General features: G+C 44.4%; 1 protein-coding gene across 2 annotated transcripts in view; it reads right to left on the reverse strand.

The window, feature by feature from the left end:
- The window catches only part of TRIM2 (tripartite motif containing 2), a 90,478-nt gene that overhangs the window by 54,797 nt on the left and 20,947 nt on the right, over window positions 1-14,734 (reverse strand). The window contains exon 1 of one of the 2 annotated variants that reach the window (XM_044300308.1): window positions 12,619-12,751. The exons of the other annotated variant lie outside the window; for it this stretch is intronic. The gene's annotated coding sequence lies outside the window, so the exon portion shown is untranslated. Of the gene's footprint in view, window positions 1-12,618; window positions 12,752-14,734 lie in introns of those variants that run through there. 2 annotated transcript variants of the gene reach the window in all.

Genomic DNA, 14,734 nt, shown 5'->3' on the forward strand with positions numbered 1-14,734 from the left:
ATGAACACACTAAAATCAATGTATATGTGTTCTATCTATATCCATGATTCACTAACGTGGACATGCCCTTAATAAAGATTTTCTGTACTTGAATGATGACATGATACGTTACACAATGTATACAGAGGATTAAAGGGGTTTACCAGTCTGTACAAATTGATGACCTAACTTCAGGAGCCTCCACCAAAAATGAACCGTTTTAGCTACGGATACTGAACCCATGCATTCCTGCATTACCACCCCCCAATGAGTGCTACGTGTGAATATGCCCCTAGAACGGTTCATTCCAAAAGATGAAATTTAGCTGTGCGCATGAAGGCCCAAAATACATCAGGGCGTGAACGGGGTAAAGACCACACATGTAAATGTCTATACAGTACACTAACATTTCAGACCAATCTCATCAAACATTATACCTATATTATGTAATAGAAATGTGTACCCAGAGTCATTCCACTGGCTTCCCGGGGAATGCAGGGGAGCTGCCAAGAGCTTGTCGTTTTCGCTATGCCAGCTGCTTCCCACCCAGGCACATCACTGAGCCAGGCTACCAAGGTCAGGGGGCTGCTATCGCCATTCATCCAACAAGCTATTGTGAATAGAGAGGCTTCCAACAATCCCTTGTGCCTTCAGATTCAAGACAGGCAATTAAAAGAGGGAGGAGTGGCAGTCCCCGAGGAAAGCTGCTTTTTGTTCACAATGCTTTTAAAATCCGATATTCCATATGGAAATGTATTCCAGTATATTCATATACGCACCACTCCGCATTATATTCTGCTCAAGGCTTTCACATCATGTCCTCCATACACGCAGCTGTATTACACTGGGAAGGCAGGTGCACTTACACAAAACCCCATTCTCTTGCAAAATTGCAATGTCACCCAAACAGCAGTAACCTACCCATCATCATCGCAGAGAAATACAGAGTCAGCAGTCAGCCAGTGCCGCAATCCTGTCGCAGATACAAGGTACAAAAACCCCCAGTGGTTTCAGCATAACTGTTGCTGCTACAAGAGATTCCCAAATGTGCAGATGGGAGAGGCAGGGAGGCGAATCACAGCATTAAAGCCATTTCCATAGAGGAGGCTGCATTCCTGGTACAGGAGTGACGTATGATGAAAATGAAGCAGCTAGAAGACGGGCAGCAGATGTGTCGTCATCAGGTGAGGAGGACAACAAAAAAAAAAAATCAGTTCTGGGTCATCGATTACATTGGAGTCCCCGATAGGATTCCTCGGTGTGGATTCAGTTCATCTTTTAACCTCCCGAAGCTGGTACTGAAAGACTGCAGCAGCCCAAGCAAAGCATTGTGGGAAAGGGATGCAGCAGTGATCAGCAAAGAGATTCGTCGTCGTCGTTTCCCACCCTTCCAGCATCAATCAGCTAAGTGAGGGAGATGAGTGGGCTAGTGCGAGCGGCAGGAGGGGGCTATTACAGCATTAACAGAAGGAGCTGAGTCAAGGAACAATAACCACACAACAAGTTCACCTAAAAGAAAAAAAAGAGGTTTCGAAAGGAAGCTCCGTGCCACACAAAGAGAGCCCATAAAGACTAAAATCCTCCAGATCGCACACAAATCTGCTGTAACTATTTTTATTACAAGCCAAGCAATGTTCCAAATTAGTCAACGAAACATCAAAAAGAGAATTCCTGCAACGGTACGGCCACATCGTCACGTTTTCTGATGCAGTTTTGAAGGCTAAAATCAAGAGTTGATCATAAAAAGGAGAGAAATTATAAAGGCCAGATATGACCGCTTGCTAATGGCCTCATGCACACAACCTAAACAGTGACAAAACGGGCCTTTCAGGGGTTAAAACGAAAAACCCCTTCCATTACTCGCTCCTTACTTGAGGCAGCAGGACCTGCGCTCCCAGCGTGATGACGTCACACGATCACGCTGAGAGCGTAGGTCCTGCTGCCTGCAGAGAGAAGAGAGGGTTATGGCAGAAGCAAGTGGCTGAGATATTTTTTTGTCTGCACTAAAAGGGGGCAATTTATAATAGCAGGGCCAGAAACTGACATTTTATAATGGGGGGCAGAAATGGGGCATTAACTATACTGGGTGGCATTATCTATACCAGGCATGCTCAACCTGCGGCCCTCCAGCTGTTGCAAAACTACAACTCCCAGCATGCCCGAACAGCCTATAGCTATAAAAAAAAAAAAAAGTCTATGAAATTCATCCGTTTTTAACGGCTGTTAAAAATGTATTTGTTCTTCTCTCATTCAAAGTTTGCATCGACCTGTGTAATAAGGCCAGTGCAAATGAGTGCTGATGTATGATCATCATCCTTAGGCCTCTTGCACACGGCCGTTGTAGTTCCGTTCCATGCATTGGGGACCACAATTTGTGGTCCCCAATGCATGGGTAAAGTCAGTGCAGCGGCCGGGACGGATCCAGACCCATTTAACTTAAATGTGCTCGTGATTCGTCCGTTCCGCAAAAAAGATAGAACAAGTTCTATTTTTTTACGAAACGGAAGCACAGATCGGAACCCCACGGAAGCACTCTGTAGTGAATGGGTCCGCATCCGTGATGCGTAATGCACACGGCCGATGCCCCGTGTATTGCGGAATCGCCGTATGCGGTCCACAATATGGCCACGGGAGCACAACGGCCATGTGCAAGAGGCCGTAGGTGCTCACGCTGCCCAATGATCGGGCAGTGTAATACCACCCTAAGGCCTCTTTCAGACGGGCGTTGCGGGAAAAGGTGCGGGTGTGTTGCGGGAACATGCACGATTTTTCCGCGCGAGTGCAAAACATTGTAATGCATTTTTCACTCGAGTGAGAAAAATCGGCATGTTTGGTACCCAAACCCCAACTTCTTCACACTTCGGTCATTACATGATCCATCACCATGGTAAAAGATCATGTGATGACCAGAGTGACGTCACCACAGGTCCTGTTCCTGCACACAGCACAGAAGACAGACAGAAGAGATGCCGGCTGCGCGATCAAGTGGATTAAGGCGAGTTAAATTATTTTTCAGAATGCTATTATTTTCCCTTATAACCATGTTATAAGGGAAAATAATAATGATCGGGTCTCCTTCCCAATCGTCTCCTAGCAACCGTGCATGAAAATCGCACCGCATCCGCACTTGCTTGCGGATGCTTGCAATTTTCACGCAACCCCATTCATTTCTATGGGGCCTGCGTTACATGAAAAACACACAAAATAGAGCATGCTGCGATTTTCACGCAACGCAAGTGATGCATGAAAATCACCTCTCATGTGAACAGCCCCATAGAAATGAATGAGTCGGTATTCAGTGTGGATGCAATGCGTTCAACTCACGCATCACATCCGCGCGGAATACTTGCCCGTGTGAAAGGGGCCTAAGATATTATATGGAGGCACGCAGAAGTTGTTTTCGTCCTTGAGTCCATGAATAAAAAAAATAAAAAAAATATGGTGGTATGTTCAATCACATGCTGCATTATGGATATATTCACTTCTAGAAGTGTTGCTTCTGTGGGGTTTGTAAAAAATTTAATTAAAAATGCAAAAGTGGCGAAAACACAAAAAAATAAAAAACACCTGTATGTAAAAGCACCACTTTAAGCTCCAATATCCAATATTTTGCTGGCCACAAGGAGTTTAAGGGGTCGTCCCATTAGAAAAACTTACCATAGGTCCTGATTTATCATAGCCCAGCAGCATGTTACGGGCTATGATAACCCAGTACGCTCCCAGATGCTGCGCCTGATCATAAATTAGGCAGTCCGTGTAGCCTGAACTGAAATGGACTCCGGGTGTAGATTTCAGTGCTGTTCTACACCACAAAACTGCTGTAGTCCCTATCCAAAAGGGCCCCCACTGATTACAAGAATGAGGGCCCTGGGTTCCCTGGTTTCACTAGTTAAACAGTCACGTATATGTGCTGCTGATCCATTCAACAGCATGGGGCCTATAATCTGCCATCTAGCTGTCTGGGAGATACTGAAGGTGTATGGGGACCTTTAGGTTATTTTTTCTATATACATAATAACATGAAGGAAAATGGCATATGCATGTGTATCTCATTTGGTTAAATTCTTAACAAGATTTGTAGGTTTTGTATGCCGGTCTTAGATTTGCCCTTGCGTTAGCATAGAACAAGGATAATTTATGACATAAATTAGGCGGACCTCCGGCAGTCCGTGCCCGACTGGAGTAGTTTTTACTCCACTTTTACGCCTGCTCCCATACGTTAAATTTAGTAAATGTGTCATGCCCGATGTCACAGCCCCTGCCACTCCCTCACCACTCCAAAGTGGCGAGAACAGAATAAAAATATTGTCGTACAGGTGTTAAAATGTTTTTGTAAATGACCCCCATTGATTTCAATATGTTGGTTGTAAAGTGAGAAGGTTGAGGTCAGCAATATAGGGGGAAGTGCCAATGATGGCACTGCTGGGTGTAGACTGGGACATGTACTGTGCCTGGCCCTGCCACTTACATTGCTCAGCCAACAGCAGAGGCACTGTGTCCTGTTGGACTGGTACACGCACCCCCGTGTACCAGTATGCCTGTATCTATACCCATCAGGGTGCAACCAGTGGCTCGGGTTTACTCCTACAAGGACAAAATGTAGAAAATTAAATTGTTTGCCGAGGATAATTCCAGTACAATATTCATAGGGTATACTCTAAATGTCTGCTAGATGTGGGTACCACCTCCAGAATGGGGGTCCCTTGACCTCCTAGGGCAGTGGCTGCTGGTACCCACATCCAGGAGTGTGCATGGAAAGAAGGTGACCACACTTAATTACTGCAATTAGCAGTTTCCATAACCCCCATAGAAGTGAATGGAGAGAGCTGAGCACATGAGGGGCCACCTCTCCACTCATCCTTCTGGATACAGTGGTCACCTGGCGCCTCACGAGATGGGCTGATGGGTCAAGGGACCATCATTCTGGAGATCTGTACAGCTCCCAGAGGTGGGACCCGCATCTTTAATATCATGAGATATCCCATAAATGTCTAGGATAGGAATACTCCTTTAAAGCAAAACCTAAAGTGCATAGTTGGTTTAATGATTAATTCATGAACTATCCGCTGGCCATCCTTTTACCAAGGTTATTGCTTTCATTTTACAGAGCAGAGTTCATCTGTCAAATTAAATCAGACATCCACAATAACGTGTGCCAGGTGACCGATACAGCAGGGAAAAGAACTCCGACGCCGGCTGTTCTTTCTATGGTCACAGCAGACATAGCAGCTGATATGCGGCTAAAAACTGCATCAAAGCTACATCTGAACAAAAAGCATCCATTTTACTTCAATTTGCCAATTTTCCGCTGCGGTACTTCTTCACGCAGGTTTTACCGGTGGTGAAACACATTTTACAGGTTTCACCTGTAAAAATTGCTGGGCAAATACAGCATTGCGAAAGTGTAAATAATGGCAGAAACACGTGAATTTTTTTCTAGATACAAATTTGATTACATTCTTAAATCGCACAGTTATACTGTATTTGAATACACCCTAAGGCATCTTGCAAATGACCGTATCCGCTTTGTGGTCTGCAAATCATGGATCCACCAAATACGGATGAAGTCTGTGCATCCCACAATTTTCACTGGACTCACTGGAAAGAAGTCTTGTTTTTTTGTCCTCAAAACGGACAAAAATAGGACAGCTCAGGTTCTATAATATATGGCCCAAATGCATGCTACCTTTTTTTTTTTGCAGATCCATAGAAAAGAAGGAGTCCATGTGTGATGAACAAAAATGTGGAAAGGACAAGGACCAAAAATATGGTTGTTATGAATGAGGCCTTGGGCTTTGGGGTAGACGGATACTTACAGGGGAAGTGAAGGGTTTTCTTGTTATTTCTTACAACCGTATACTGTACACAGCCATATGTTTAGACCCATCTGCTGTTGACTTTCCAGCAACACATCATAGTCAGCCAAGCTACAATTATCCATGCACTCTTCTAGGGTGTTTGGCCCAAAGTATAGGTTTGACTACTTTTTTGCCCTACAAACATATACTTCTGATCAGGAAATATGCATGCATAAAACTATACAGGGCCTCATGCACACAACCATATTTATTTCCACATCTGATCTGTATGTTTTTGTGGCTTGAATGCAGACCCATTCATTTTAACGGGGGTCACTAAAATGTGCTCAGCACACTGTGTGCTGTCCACATCCATATGACAATGGGACCCACTGACCACAAAATAGTCGTGTGCATGAGGCCTTATGGTGTCATTTTGTACAGTGCTGTAATAGAGCTGCCATCAGCCCTATGAAATAGAAAAATGCTTTAGGGCTCATGCATCGAACATATTTTTTGTCTGTTTACGTTATGTCTTGTTTGTTTTTGCCGCCCGTAGACGGAACCATTCACTTCAATGGGGATGCAAAAAACGCCAATATAGGCGTTTTTCAGAATAATAAATGACCCCAGTTGCGGACAGGGAACTTAAAGTGGCCCTGGACTAAAAAAAAAACTAAAAGTGGCCCCAGATACCACAGTGCAGCACAAAATACTGCCTAAATACATTAATGCTGAGTGCATCAGATCATTATGTACCAAGAGGAGGGTTTAGGTGGCTCTCTGGGCATCGGCCCACTGGGAATTTTCCCTGTAGGATCTATGGCCAATCCGCCCCTGAATGGCCCCCATTGTGTATACCACTGGACTGACAGAAGTCAGATCATTTACTGATGTACCTGGAGTTCAGATACATGAAAGGTTCTCTACAGCCTAGAAGTTTAGGATGGCTGCGCATGGTGCGGATTACGCATGGTTTTTGCACAGATTTTGAGCAGAAAATCTTCAGCGTAATACAATAACAGCAAAGTGAATGAGATTAGACGTATCTAATGTACACTTAGCTTTTTTTCTTAGGTGTGGACATTGACCTGTTGTGCAGATTTTCAAATCCACAGCATGTCAATTGTTTGTGCGATTCCGCACCTTCTGTAGAGTGGTTTTCAATGGGGTTGTTAACATAGAGAGAAAATTTGCACTAAAAACCGAGATAAATAGTGCAGATTTAGGTGCATTTTTTGTGCAGTTTCAGTGCACACAAATCTACACTGTGTGCAGGCGCACTCACAGTGAATCAATCAGGGGGTCCTTACCATTTGAAGGACATGCTTTTCAGACTACTGTACAAATCCTAGCTGGACAAAATGTGCAAACACCTGTGCAGATTCTCAAGCCTTTATTAAGTGCATCCTGGGAAAAAGCAGGTGTACCGCTGGTGGTGGACAATTACATAAAGATCACATCGACTAGTCATTACTAATTGGTCTTCCCATCACTAAACGCTCTCCAATCTATCCACAATGCAGCAACCAGGCTCATCTATCTGTCTAACTACTACTCCGATGCCTCCACCCTGTGCCAGTCATTGCACTGGTTTCCAATACAGTATAGGATTCAATTTAAACTTCTCACTCCTTACTCTCACCCACAACGATCTTCACAAACCTCTCACTCTTGTCCTAAAGTCTTTTCTTGAGCTGCACCAATTCTCTGGAATGCTCTACCCCAGACAAGTTAACTCCCAACAACCACAGTTTTAGACATGCCCCAAAAACACATTGGTTCAGGGTGGCCTATTACATGGCACAGTGGATTTCTCTAAAACTAAATGCACCATTGTGCCACTTTTTGGTGCAATTTACAGCAAAGTCTAGTGGCAATCACATTAGTAATGGTGGGCCATTATGTGGTCGGCCAGTCCTTCTGAAATTGGAGGGTTTGGCGGCCTTTCAGGGTTTTTTCTATAAACACCATTCATCACTGGTTCACAGGATAAGACATAAATGTATGATCTCTAGGGTTCCAACTGCTGGGACACCCTGCCAATCCCAAAAATGGGGTTCCCTAAGTTACCCATTTGAATGGAGTGGTAGGGTGCATGAATGACCACCACTCCATTCATGGCATAAAGCTCTTTGGGCAACGACTGGCCACTCACACTATCTTCATTGGCGTGATAAATGGTTTTTGCCTGAAACGCACAGACTGTACTAACGCTTCAATACCGTTTTCTGCATTGCATTATCTACAGAGTGCACGGTCCTAACCATTATGCAGAAGCTTGAACCTCCAGGACCTGCACCACATACAGCCATCTATCAAGGTGGTGCTCAACTCCATTTAATGTCTATGGGTCTAATTCAGATATATGTCTGTATGAGTGTAAGGAATAGGTAATAATTTATTTTACATTCAGCATAGCGCGTTTTGAGGCTGTACAAGCCTCTTTATCGGTTTAAACACACATTATGTCATGTTCACTTCCTCCATCGTTGGAAAAGTATTCAATGTACGTACAGAGACCCTGCTGTGATCCTCAGAAACTAAATGTTCCATGAGATGTGAAAATTCACAGTCTAATATAGGTCACATACTTTTTTTAATCGTCAGCAAACAAGAAAAAAAATATCTTGCAAAGATTCCAAGCTTTAAAGAGATTCTTAGGAAGTCACGCTGTGAAGGCCTTAAAGAGGCTGTCTCACTTCAGCAAGTGGCATTTATCAGGTAGAGAAAGTTAATATAAGGCCCTGCTAATGTATTGTTATTATCCATATTGCCTCCATTACTGGCTTGATCCATTTTTCCATCATATTATACACTGCTCGTTTCCAGGGGTTATGGCCGCCGCTGCAGCACAGATACGAGGTGGCTGGGATTGGAGCTGTTGCACAACCTTGCCTACGTGTACTCCCATGGTCCCGGCCACCATAGAGGCCGTGCTTTTTCCTATAGTGTGCGAGCATGGCCACCGCTCCTGGATTGCAGGGTGCTGGTAACCTCAGGAAATGAGCAGTGTATAATGTGATGGATAAATGAATCCAGCCAGCAAAGGAAGCAATATGGACAATCATGACACATTAGGAAGCGCCTTGTATTAACTATGACTACAGGATAAGTGTTATTTGCTTAAGTAAGGCAATCATTTTAATTATTTATACACCTTGTTCTTGCAAAATTTATGACACCAATTTGCTTTTGTTTTCAGACGATAAGTACAAGAAGGAATCTCAGCACATGACTGCGATGCATTTGACCTGCATATCACACAGCCAATAGAGACCCGATGGCTCATTTTTGTCACTTGGCCAAAAGGAGCGAACCTTCCTTTGCAGAGCTGTTCCCCATCTCTAGCCCTGAGTACACGCGCCAATTGATATAATCTTTTAATTTTGCGGTGGGCCCATTAACTGCCTGCAGTTCATCACATATCCCAAGTCAGACAGACAAAGTCTAGTTAAGGTCTACATGTGCCACTTCTATGTTTTTCTAGGTTCAGGAGGGTGCACCATATTACAGACTCAAATCAGTTCTCAATATGGTCATAGTCAAAAAGATCAAAAGTTTGTTGTCCTGGGTTCTTGCATTAAAAAAAAACTGGTCTAAAGCCGACCATACACATCTATGCTGCTCCTTCAGGCCTTGTACATTGGCATCAATGGCCAAATGTGTGTATACCCTTCTGCAAAAACTAAAGTTCCCAGCAAAACTGCCAAGGGGACTCTTTGGCTCAGAAATCACTGATGGTGAGCCGGTCATAGGTCATCTTAGTTTTATTGTATCACAGTGAAAGTGTCTGTGCTGTCCTACGGGCATAATCTTATATTTCTCACCATTACTCATATGCCACCATCTACACTTAAAACACAAAGAAGGTAATTATTTATGGATTCTTCAACTAAGGTTATCTGGTATATTAGGGTACATTCAGATTTATAGCAGAACATTTGCATAATTTTTATTTAGCAGGGTCAAGTAGAGCAATAAAAAAAAAAAAAAAAAAAAAAACCTGTATGCCATGCAAGGTAATTGGCCATGAAACCGACAAAGAAATAATGGATGAATATGGTTAAGGCGATTAGTAATACAGATGGGATCTGCAGGTCCTGAATGAACAAATGTCTAGTCATTTGCATAATACTATAAACATGTCTCATTTATCCATCCAATAAAACTCTACAAGGATGGACGTAGAGGCAGCTCCTCAATACATTGCACAGCCCGAGCGGAGCTGGATAGCGCCCACATTCAGATACATCATGGTTCACACTACAATATGCTAATACGCTTATTGCGCTGCAGAACACCAGGTAGTTGACCAAAAATGAAGAGCATTAGACACTTTCCATTCTAAGGCCTCTAGTTGTACTATCATTCTACTATGAGAAATACATGTCTTAGGCTAGGCTCAAAATCAGCATCAGAGCCTCTATTGCAGATTCCATCAAATTTGACAGTACCGTTGTTTTGGTCGGCTCGGATGCGGACCCATTCACTTCAATGGGGCCACAAAAGATGCGGACAGCACTCCGTGTGCTGGCCGCATCCGTTCCTCCGTTCCGTGGCCCCGCACAAAAAACAAAAAAACATAGCATGTCCTATTCTTGTTAGTTTTGTGGACAAGAATAGGCATGTCTACAATGGGCTGCCTGTTCCGCAAATTGCAGAAGGCACACGGGTGGCTTCCGTTTTTTGTGGATCCGCGGTTTGCGGATCCGCAAAAAACAGCATGATCGTGTGCATGTAGCCTAAGGCTGCGGGCAGTGCCAATTCTCCCCATTGAAGTAATTTACACCTACGTGCAACTGAATGGAGCCCACGGTAAGTCAAGTGTGTAAACCACAGATGTGAACAGGGCCAGAGTGGTCTACTTATTCTAGACTGGCCAAACGATAAAATATACTATTTTACATCCAGTCCCTCCTGTTGCATGCCTTTTCTTTTGTACATCAACTCCTTGACGAGAAACAAGAACTCGCCAAAGACCAAGAATGGTTTTTCTTGCCAAAGACCAAGAATCTGTAAACTTTTCAGAATGCTCTCAACCATTCCTGATGTTTCCTGTTCAAAAGCTAAAAGGAGTTGTTTTAGGTGAAGAAAAAAAAAAGGGGGGATTAGTAAGGGTACTTTCACACTTGCGGCAGAGGATTCCGGCAAAACGTATGCAAACTGATGGCATTTGTAAGACTGATCCAGATGCGGATCCGTCTGAGAATTGCATTTATATGCCGGATCCGTCTCTCTGGTGTCATCCGGAAAAAACAGATCCGGTATAAATTTATTTTGCACTTTTTTCGGCCTGCGCAGACTGGAATGCCGGATCCATTTTGCCGGAACACTTAATGCCGGCACTAATACACTTCAATGTAAATGAATGCCGGCGTTTTTTTGGTCCGGAGAGAAAACTGCAGCATGCTGCGGTATTTTCACCGTCCAAAAACCGTACAGTGACTGAACTGAAGACATTCTGATGCATACTGAACGGATTACTCTCCATTCAGAATGCATTAGGATAAAACTGATCAGTTCTTTTCCTGTATAGAGCCCCTAGGACGGAACTCGGCACCGGAAAAGAAAAACACTAGTGTGAAAGTACCCTAAATGTAATAAAATACAAAACAGACAGTACTTGCCTTCTAAATCTCCTGCTGATCCAGCGGAGATGTTCTGGTGATCCAGAGGCCTCAGAGGTGATACTAGACTTGCAGGTATGCAGGTCATCACTCATAGTATGCGGACAAAGAATAGCGGGGGAACGCGGGTGATTGGTGCTGGAGTGGCTGGTGATTATAGGGGCGAGTACATCTCATACAGTCCTTTTTAGGACCAGCATTTATCAATGACGTCACATTCATCAGTTACATGGCCTAGACACAGCTCATTACCATAGAAGTAAATAGGGCTGAGCTGCTATACCAAGCACAGTCGCTATACAATGTACGGCGCTGTGCTTAGTGCGCTGAGAGAAGGCCGCGTCACTACTGCGAGTGCCGGTGCCATCTCACACAGCTGATCGGCGGGGGTATTGGGTGTTGGACCCCCACCGATCAGACACTGAGCATCTATCCAGAGTATAGGTCATCAGTTAAAATATTGTGGAAAACCCCTTTAATTGCAACCCAGTTAACTGCAACCCAGCCTAGGGTGCCTATGAACGCATCAATCAGCATCACCACATTACACAGGCAGATGCATATGGGAGAGGAATGATCGTCACGTTGCCATTCCGTTCTACTGATTGTCTCCCTGTGTAATCAGTGATGTGTGGTTGATCTACTGCTGACAAATCGGGCACCTGTCATTCTGCTGAGAGATGCAAATGCCGCCAAACAAGCTTGTGCTGTATGGAAAATAACCCTTTCATTCTATGGAATATGTTGAACAGCACAAGAAGACGATAAAGTATCTCTCCTGCATTCCCAATATGTAAGCCTGAAAGACGAGACCCATCCTGCACACAATACCAGCACGAAGGCCAGATTGCTGCCACTGGACGGATGACAAAGAACGGTCATGTCCCCCCTCACTTCCTGATCCTTCTCTCCAGCATCGCCTCCTGAAGGCACACAGCACGGAGCGCCTGAACAGGAAACGTCGCAATGCTTTTATCTGCGTCGCCTTATAGTGGTTTATATGTGACATGTAGAAACAGCCCCCACGATGTCGCACCACGCCCTGCTGGGAACATAGACGTTACTATGAAAAATACTGCGGGGGCTGAAGCAAAACTATAGTAAACTTAAAAATCACAGCAGGCATTCCTGAGTACCCACAAAGCATGCCCCCACAGGGTAACTGCAGAGCACAGCCCACAGCGATCATCCCTGCCTGAAGGGACACTTACCTGGGAACACAGTACAGGGGGGTCAGCAGCTGTGCCCTTGTTTACATGCAGGCACCCACCATGACGAGGACAACAACAGTCCTGCCTCTGTTTCTCCTCGTCCAGATTGGTCATCTGTGATGAAGCACATACTCCTTCCAGTGACATGGGAGGCTGAGCTAATATCAACCACTTGCATATTAAAAATAGCTGACAAATTCCCTCCTACCTTGCCTTTCGGAGTTAACCTTTTCAGTGCCAGGAAGAGCAAAAAGATTAACCACCTAGTTCCCCTTGGCTCATTACAATGGCATTACGTCATATGTTTTCTAGTAACGACTATCTAATGTAATTATTATTTCAGTCCCCCGTACAGGGAAGCAGTTAAAGCAGAAACATGTGTGGGCTGCAGCTGAGAGAAGCGAGGACGGATCTCCCGGTATTTGTCCTGAAAACAGAGTTAGGGCTCATTCACACAACCGTGGTTTGGTTCCGCATCCGAGGCGCATTTTTTGCGGCTCGGGTGCGGACTCCTTCACTTCAATGGGGCCGCAAAAGATGCGGACAGCACTCCGTGTGCTGTCCGCATCCGTTGCTCCATTCTGTGGCCCCACAAAAATGATAAGTCATGTCCTATTCTTATCCGTTTTGCAGACAAGAATAGGCATTTCTATAAAGGGCCATCCGTTACGGAACCATTCATTTCAATAGATCCGCAAAAAATAAACAGAAGGTACTCCGTATGCCTTCCATTTCCGTATTTCCATTTTTCCGTTCAAAGATAGAACATGTCCTATTATTGTCCGCATAACGGACAAGGATAGTACTGTTTTTTCAGGGGCCAGCTGTTCCGTTCTGCAAAAAACAGAATGCACACGGACATCATCTGTATTTTTTGCGGAGCGCAAAATACTGAAAAAGCCATAAGGTCGTGTGAAAGAGGCCTAAGGGTACTTTCACACTTGCGTTGCTGGATTCCGGCAGGCAGTTCCGGCAATCTGTATGCAAACGGAAACCATTTGTAGATGGATCCGGATGCGGATCCGTCTCACAAATGCATTGCCTCCGGGGTTTTTTTGTGGATCCATTGCAACAATGCCTCAAACGGACAAGAATAGGACATGTTCTATTTTTTTTGCGGGGCTACGGAATGGACATACTGATGCGGACAGCACATGGTGTGCTGTCCGCATTTTTTGCGGACCCATTGAAATGAATGGGTCCGCATACTATCCACAAAAAAAACGGAACGGACATGGAAACAAACAACTTTATAGCTGTATAAGGCTACAAGCACACAAACGTATTCCTAAGTCCTATTCTTGTCCATGTTAGGCCTCATGCACACGGCCGTTATTTTGGTCCGCATCCAAGCAGCAGTTTTGGCGGCTCGGATGCGGACCCATCCGTTGCTCCGTTCCGTGGCCCCACAAAAAAAAAAAAAATAACATGTCCTATTCTTGTCTGTGCTTTGCGGACAAGAATAGGCAGTTATATTAAAGGCTGTCCGTGCCGTTCCGCAAATGCACACAGACGCCATCAGTGTTTTGAGAATCCGCGGTTTGTGGACCGCAAAAAACTGAACGGTCGTGTGCATGTAGCCTTAGGCATTGTTATAATGGATCCGCAAAAAAAAAAAAAACACGGATGGCACATGGACAGCAAAACACATACGTCTTGTGCATGTAGCCTTAGTGACATGAAATTAGTGTTAAAGGTGTTGTCTCACGTCAGCAATTGGCATTTATAATGTAGAGAATGTTAATACAAGGCGTCTGTATTGTGATTGTCCATATTGCCTTCTTTGCTGGCTTGATTCATTTTTCCATCACATTATACACTGCTAGTTTCCACGGTTACTACCACCCTGTAATCCAACAGTGGCGGCCGTGCTTGCACACTATAGGACAAAGTGTCGGCCTCTCTGGGGGTCGGGACCGTGGGAGTGCGCACTTTTTTCTATAATGGGAAAGCACGGCCATCTCTGCTGGATTGCAGGGTGGTCGTAACCATGGAAACGAGCAGTGTATAATGTGATGGGAAAATTAATCTAGCCAGCAAAGGAGGCAATATGGATAATAACAACACATTAGTAAGTGCCTTGTATTAACTTTGTCTACATGATAAATGCCATTTG

This window comes from Bufo gargarizans, chromosome 1 (assembly GCF_014858855.1).
Source record: "Bufo gargarizans isolate SCDJY-AF-19 chromosome 1, ASM1485885v1, whole genome shotgun sequence".
NCBI classification, from domain to species: Eukaryota; Metazoa; Chordata; class Amphibia; order Anura; family Bufonidae; genus Bufo; species Bufo gargarizans.